The following is a 7780-nucleotide window of genomic DNA, read 5'->3' as shown; positions in this document are numbered from 1 at the left end:
TGGGATTTCTTTTGTGAGGGCAACTTTCGTCTCCCTGTCACGAAATTTTTTCTTGAAATTCTTGAGTATTACAAGTTTCATCTATCCCAGATGCACCCAATTGGTATGGTTAGGGTTTGGCATTTTGAGTTTGTGTGCCGGACAATGCATATCGAACCGACAGTTTCTCGATTTCGAGTTTTTCACCAAATGCACTGTACCCAAGGGTTTTATTCTTTTGTCCAGAGAGCGTCGGCGAAAAAAAATTTTGCTGCAATCCCCAAAATCCTTCCACGAATGGAAGCAGAAATTTTTCTTTATCAAGGCCGGTGTCGTTCGGATGAGGATGATCTTTAGGGGAAAGGAGGACGTTCCTACCGAGACCCTTCAAACTCCTGTTGATGAAAATTGGTACAAGGACTTAAAAGATGTTCCGTCAATTGCCTTGCCAGAGAAAGCCCTGGTTGATGCCAGTATGAGTCTGAACTGGAAAATGGAACGAGAGGATAAGCCCATGTATATGGAAGATGGCAAGGGTAAGATATCTGCATATTTTCTTGTCTTCTTTCCTCCCCCCCCCCCCTTTTTTTGAATTTTTCCCTTTGTGCAGTCGTTTCGTTGTACGTTGTTGCTTTCAAGAGGGAAGGTGGGAAAATGGCCACCCTTCAGAAGAAACCTGATGAAGAGTTGTAGTAGGCCCCTCTTTTGAAGGTGACGTTACCCTCAACCTAGTAGTTTGAGTCAGCAAGGATACAATCCTAAAGGGTCGGATTATTGAATGATAATTAATTAAGTTATTAATGCATAATGTGGTAGGCCCCTCTTTTGAAGGTGACGTTACCCTCGGCTAAGTAGTCTGAGTCAGCAGGGATACAGTCCTAAGTAGCCGGGTTAAAGTTTTAATAGTAGTTTATCTTATGAGGGGATTAAAGAGTTTGGACCCCCGCCATCCAATACCGGTGGGTATTGAAGGAGGTCCTACTAAATTTGACCCAGGTCCTTTGCAGGATCTATACACTGAACAATGGAAAGACTCTTACCAAATCGTTCCCTTAACCCCCGACCAGGTAGCCAACATATCTCCATATAGACCGTGGAGATATGAATGGTGAAAATCTTTTATTTTATATAGACAGTAAAATAATGCCAAGACACCACGGACAAACGATAAGGAAGAATTACCTTCAACATAAGAAACTAGTTATTAAAGTCATTAATACATCACCAAATAAAAAGTGCGAAAAGATTAAAAATAAAAAGTATTACACTAAACACTTGTCTTCACCAAGTGATGTAAGAGACTTAGGCAAACATGGCCTTTGATTGTCAAAAACTCTTACGATCAATCTTGGATCCCGAGACGACTCACAAACTCTATGATGGACAATGGATGATGGTGGTGGATGATGGTGTTGTAATGGTGGTGGGTGGTGGGTGAAGTGTGAGAGAGGTGGTGTGCCAAGGGATGATTTGCAAGAGATCCAAGCACTCCTATTTATAGGCTGAACAGAAGCTCGGGCACGGCCCCGTGTCCATCCTCCTTCTCTTTCTTCATTAATTGCAGTTTGTCTGCATTAGTTGACCACGCCCCCGTGTCCGCTGGGCATGACCCCGTGTGTAGAAGCGTATCTGTACTATCAAGATTTCCTTAGATTCTGCGAATCTTAGAGTTAACCACGACCCCGTGTCCAGTGGGCACGCCCCCGTGGTGGGTGATAGAAGCTTCTACAGCTTTGTCTTTTCTGCTGACACCTGGGCATGCCCCCGTGCTCAGTGAGCACGGGGCGTGTTCAGTCTTCTGTTTTCTTGTTTTGCTTGGGAAGATGCTGTCGGGAGGCCGGGCATGCCACGTTTGCTCCTTTTCTTGTATTTATGTTAGATTTAGCTGCCTTTTTGCTTCTTTTGTTCATTTGAGCTCATTTAATCCTGAAAATACAAAAGGAAGACAAAAACACGCTTTTTCCAACATTAGTACTAAAAAAGGGTTAGTTTTATGCCACAATTGATGTAATTTATATGTTGCATTTCGTGCACATCAAATACCCCCACACTTGAATCTTTGCTTGTCCTCAAACAAAACTCTTTATAATGTGGCTTTTTTCACTCCCAAATGGAATGGGTAGAAGAGAAGGTTTTTGGGCTTGTCATAGAGTGTCGGATTTCCAAGATTTTTTATTAAGTTTTATTTTTATTTATTTACAATCCTATTCGTCATGATTTATTAAAAACATTACATAAGATAAATTACTTATTAGGGCGTAACATGCCTTTTTAAAATTCCATTTATATACAAGTTCACATACCTCACGGGGGAATCACTCAACACTCGGACGAAGATGTATTTTTAGTGAATCACTCGAGAGCGGCATGGAACTTACCCCTTCCATAAGCTTGCCAAGCAATCAATTCTCCTCCTTTTTAACTATAGACCTTTGTAAATATCAAGAGGACTTTTTGGGGTGAAGGGTTAGGCTTGGGCTAGAGGTTGGTGGTTGGGATAGTGGTTAGTAAAAGGGCGAAAGGCGTAAAAAGCATCGGTTTTTGGAAGACTTTGTATTTTTTATAACTTATTTTATTTTGATGAACCATTTCTTTCAAACAAAGTTATTTTTTGATAAACTTGTTTGTTTATTTCTTTTGGTTTCATCAAAAATTTTTTTTTTAATAACATAAGTCATAAGAAAAACAGAGCTTTGTGACTAAAATAAAAGGTTTAAAATGAAAAAGGGGTTAGGTGGGTAAAAAGGGTGTTTGTTTTGGGTTAAGAAATGAAAAGGTTTAGGCTCAAAGAGGTTAATTTGGGGATTTTTGGGTAGGTGGTAAAAAAAATAATAATGGTGTAGAAATAAAAAGGGTGAGTCCTAATGCCTCCATCATTTACTTACTTGGGTTTAAGTTGGTAAGGACCGGGAATGTATCGTCGTGGCAAGTTCTAGAGTCGTAAGAACCAAGCGGCAATTCACACAAGAAACGAAAAATGAGCATTCAGTTTAAAGATATGTATTTGTATGCACAATAAAGGCTCAAAACTCACTTTTGTGGGAATGGGTTTTTATGTGATCAAGTATATATAATCAAATTTTAACTAAACTTATCATGTCGTTTCATAATTTTCTAATGTTGGTTCTTTTTATCACGACGCTATCGGTTGTAAATTTGTAAAAATATAACCTTTTTAGAACTTGAAATTCCCAAATTAAACCTAGACAAGTAAAAAAAATACGAAAATTTTTGAAAAAATTTTGGGTGATTAGCGGTTCCAATAGAGTTTTGTGTAAGGCTTGTTAATTAGGACTTGCAAGATTCAAGGTTTTAGCATTCCCCCCCCCCAGTTAAATTACATATTGTCCTCAATGTGTCCCAAAAATAAGTTTTTAGGTTGATTGAATACGTAAAAAGGTGTAAAAAGCAAAATTTTTTGTTACTGGGCGTCTGGACACAGCCCCGTGGTGACCGGGCACGGCCCCGTGTTCAGATCGCCAGTGACAAAAGTTTTTAAAGAGAAACAGAATCCTGGACACGGGGGCGTGTTCAGTGAGCACGCACCGTGTCCAGTTACCTGAACTAGGCATTTTCTGCAGATTGTGCAGCACGAGGCCGTGTTGGGCGGACACGACTCGTGCCGAACTTGCTGTAATGAAGAAATTTTGCCGGGAAGCTCTGTTTTCGTGCATGGGGTGCTGGTTTACTTTTCCCTTGTTATCCTTCACCATCCCGAGTGTGTTTTACCCATTACAAAATCATCCAAACACCAAATTAACTAAAACCATCATTCATTAAATCATAGAGAGAATTACATAATAATCCTAATAAGCTAGTATTCTAGATAGATAGGTCAAATAAAAACATAAGAAGTCTAAACCAAGAAGTTCTAGCCTAAAATTTATTCTAGTAGCAAAATTTCCGAAAAGATAATTCTCTCGGTTGGAAGCGGCTTGAAGAACTCCCTCCTCCGGATTATGGGTTCCTTAAACGTTGGCGAGCCATTCTTCTATCTCCCTTGGGAGAAGGAAGGCGGGCTCATTGGCATCGGTTTGAGGGGGTGTAACTTTCAACGGGACTTCTTGTAAGTTTTCAAAAGAAGGTTCCGCGGGAATGTCTGACTCCTAATGCTAGGTTCCAATCCTCTTGAGGGAGGATTGGTTCCATAGGAGGTGTTACAAGGATGTTTAACCTCTGGTGCAAGAGGTTAATCTCTTGAAAACTGTTTTCCAGCCCCACTGTAAGATAGTTTATACGGTCTATAAGGACCTCCTCCACCGAAGTCATCTGGTCCAGAGCTTCACGTAATGCCATTACGTAGCGTATGAGAGTTGCTTCAATTGAAGACCTTCTTTCCCTTTGACTGTTTCGGGAATGTGTAGAAGAAGTTCAACTGTTTTGACTTGACATTCTATGAAAACAAACCAAAGAAATAGTTCATTTTAATGAAACAATACATTGGACACGGCTCCGTGCTCAATGAGCACGGCCCCGTGTTCACCTTTCTGCAGATTTTTGGAGCAAGGAACCTTGTAGTTTTAAATTATTTTTCCAACTTATGAAACATTTTTTAGCAGAAATAACTTAAAACAATGTTATACAACTTATTTTTACCAAGATTCCTTGAACAAAAACCCATAAACATCACCATAAAGCTTGGAATCATGGTGATCTCAAGCTTCAATGGAGGTGTTGGAGCAAGAAAGATGAAGAAGAAGGTAATGGATAAATGAGGAAAGGACAAGATGGGTGTTAGAACCTTCTTTTAGAAAATACCTAGGATAGTATGTGAGAAGATCCTTTCAAATCTCTGCCCCTGGATGGTCCAAATGTGCAGGATTCTTGGCTGCATTTATAGAAAACGACAGCACGCTGGACACGGCCCCGTGTCCGTTGAACACGGCCCCGTGTCCAGGCAAGATCCTGACACATTTTGTCCGTATTCTGACATAAGTCGGAAAGGAATCTTTTGGTGGACACGGGGGCGTGTTGACCTGGGCACGGCCCCGTGTCGAGAAGCTGTTTTATGAAGTTTTATCTAATTCTAAGGAACTTATCTGAATCGGGTGGTTCCTTACTGGATGGAACAACCCCAAAGTGCCTACGATACCTTAATTGCTCTATATTAAGACGAGAACGCAAGAGGTTGTCGGTGAGGGTGATTCCTATGCTAAATCTTAGTACGATATGAGTTGGGTCTCTTTGGTCTTCCATTCTCCTATAACTCTCTCTATAAAAAAAAGCCTTTCCCCTTTTCATAATACCCACGGTAAGCATCCTGCTTCAATGAAGTTGAAATTGATCGGATTCGTACTTTCTATGGTGACGATGCAGATTGCGTGTTTTAAAGATTTTTGAAAGAAAGATGGATGGAGCGATATCTGCATTGGTATGCCCCAATGCTTCTCTTATTCAGTAGTTCAATCTTACTTTCTTACCCCGGATCCCGCTCTTAATGAGCCGAAGAGAAGTGCATGAAATGGTGGAGCTACGTCCTTGCCCGGATGCTACCTCCATGCAATGAATTTGGTAAACTAGCGTATCTTCATTTCCTTCTTCTCGCCCTCTGATACGTCCACCTACGACCACTTGCTCGATTCCCATCCTTGGTCTTCCATTCCGTCATATTCCTAATAACTTATCCAATGACAACGAATTAACCGCAAGTGCACCTTTCTTTTATCAAATCTCAGGGACATGGTCTACCACGCTTTCTATTAGTCTTTTTCTTGTAATGTAAGGAGAACTACGAATCAGCCTCATGAATAAGCTCACCTTATAAGAGAAGTGGGAGAAGGCCGCCCCTACCCCCGCACAGGTTTCAGTCTCTATCTACGATCAGATCCTTTCTGAACTCCCCTATGACCGCTATCAAAGAGAAGCTTTTTCCTATACTATAGCTATGGGGCTTATATCGAATCTATATCTCCGACTGACTTCAGTGGCTGAGGATGGCGCTAGTATTCGCTAAGGGCCCTACGCCTAGAAAGCCTTAGTTACAGACTGAACTTACCTATAGGAGGAGGTTTGATTCCATTGCCATTTACTGTTCCATGTGATCTTTACACCGACACGGCCGGGAATGAGTACCTATCCCTTACGGGAATCGAACCCGTGTCTTCGACATGAAAAGACGATGTCCTAACCACTGGACGAAAGGGACTGCCAATTCATCCATAAAAACGTAACTCTCGCTTCCTGTATAGGAAACAAGAGCTATCAAAAGGAAGATTGCGGAGATTTTTACCAAAAAATGAGACATTCCATGACCTCGTGAGCCACTGAGGGTGGACAAGTCCAACCCTTTCCCAGGCTCTCATTAAAGAAGGTGTATGCCGAATCGCTCAGGTCTATGTATGCACCGAATGAAGTCGATGGGGAGTCCTTAACGGCACAATCGGCACAGGGACGACTATCGCCCAAGTCTTCACTAGAGTTGAAGGTAATGTTGGGAACAACGAAGTTGTTTTTATTTGAATGCGATCCCAACAATTCTTCTTGGGTATCGTCCTGAGATGAATTAAGGAAATCCATCTTAAGTTCTTTTAACCAATTAAGAATTAGATCTTCTAATTGAAATAGTTCATCAAGAAGCATTTCTCCTAGAAGGTCTGGTTGAGAGCATTCGAGGGAGACATAGGGATTATTTTTACTTTCGCCCCTCTTAAGGATATAGGAAAACGATGGGTCTATATAATGGGGCTTATAATTTAGAAAATAACATTCTAATTCTTTATGGGAGCCACCACATAACTGACACCACGTACCATAAGAGTGCCGAAAGTAAAAATTATCATTATCACTCATGTTTGTGTCAGAAGTTACCAACCGTCGGGATCTTACGGTTCTGTTTTCAGTAACTGAATCTTGGGCACGGGGCGTGTTGAGTGGGCACGGTTCCGTGTTCAGCTTACTATCTGACGTAAAACAGGATTGCCAGTTACAAAGATTGGGCACGGGGCGTGTTCAGCGGGCACGGCCCGTGCTGAGTTCTGCAGAAGCTAAAAAATTAAGAAAAATCCTAAAAAAATAGAAAATTTATAAAAAACGATTAGGCCGTTGATTCCTAACTTTCTTAAAATCCTTGTGTCCCCGGCAACGGCGCCAAAAATTTGATGTGCGTGAAGTGTGTTATATTTTAGGTGTATATTTTAAGCCTTTTTTACACTTTTTAGCCAAGTTTTAAATTTATAGAACACGATATTTACTAACACTAGACACACATATGGGCAAGCGCACCCATCATGAGCGTAGTATAGTGTTGGTAAGATACCGAGATCATCCAAGGACACAAGAGCTTTTAATACCGGTTTATCCTCAACGTCTAATCAAATCAAAAGTTAGAAAAAGGTTTTTAAATTAGAAAAATAAAGCTAACTAAAATGCTGAAAATAAAAATAAAAGTAAAAACAAATAGACAAGATGAATCACTTGGATCCGACTCGTGTGTAGTGTAACCTTTGATTATTTCCGCACTTTTGCACTTTTTGAGAGATTATCTTAGTTATTGTAATGGGCCCCTCTTTTGAAGGTGACGTTACCCTCAACCCAGTAATTTGAGTCAGCAAGGATACAATCCTAAAGGGTCGGATTATTGAAAGATAATTAATTAAGTTATTAATGCATAATGTGGTAGGCCCCTCTTTTGAAGGTGACGTTACCCTCGGCTAAGTAGTCTGAGTCAGCAGGGATACAGTCCTAAGTAGCCGGGTTAAAGTTTTAATAGTAGTTTAACTTATGAGGGGATCAAAGAGTTTGGACCCCCGCCATCCAATACCTGTGGGTATTGAAGGAGGTCCTACTAAATTTGACCCAGGTC

At 40.8% G+C, this 7780-nt stretch overlaps 1 non-coding gene across 1 annotated transcript; it reads right to left on the bottom strand.

Moving 5' to 3' along the window:
• Positions 1-6052: 6052 nt before the first annotated feature.
• On the bottom strand, positions 6053-6124 carry TRNAE-UUC. Its single transcript has one exon. It is a non-coding gene; the product is annotated as a tRNA-Glu (tRNA).
• Positions 6125-7780: the final 1656 nt, after the last annotated feature.

Source organism: Helianthus annuus, chromosome 17 (genome assembly GCF_002127325.2).
Source record: "Helianthus annuus cultivar XRQ/B chromosome 17, HanXRQr2.0-SUNRISE, whole genome shotgun sequence".
NCBI classification, from domain to species: domain Eukaryota; kingdom Viridiplantae; phylum Streptophyta; class Magnoliopsida; order Asterales; family Asteraceae; genus Helianthus; species Helianthus annuus.
Note: the sequence above shows the minus strand (reverse complement) of the source record. Positions and strands in the feature narration are given on the sequence as shown.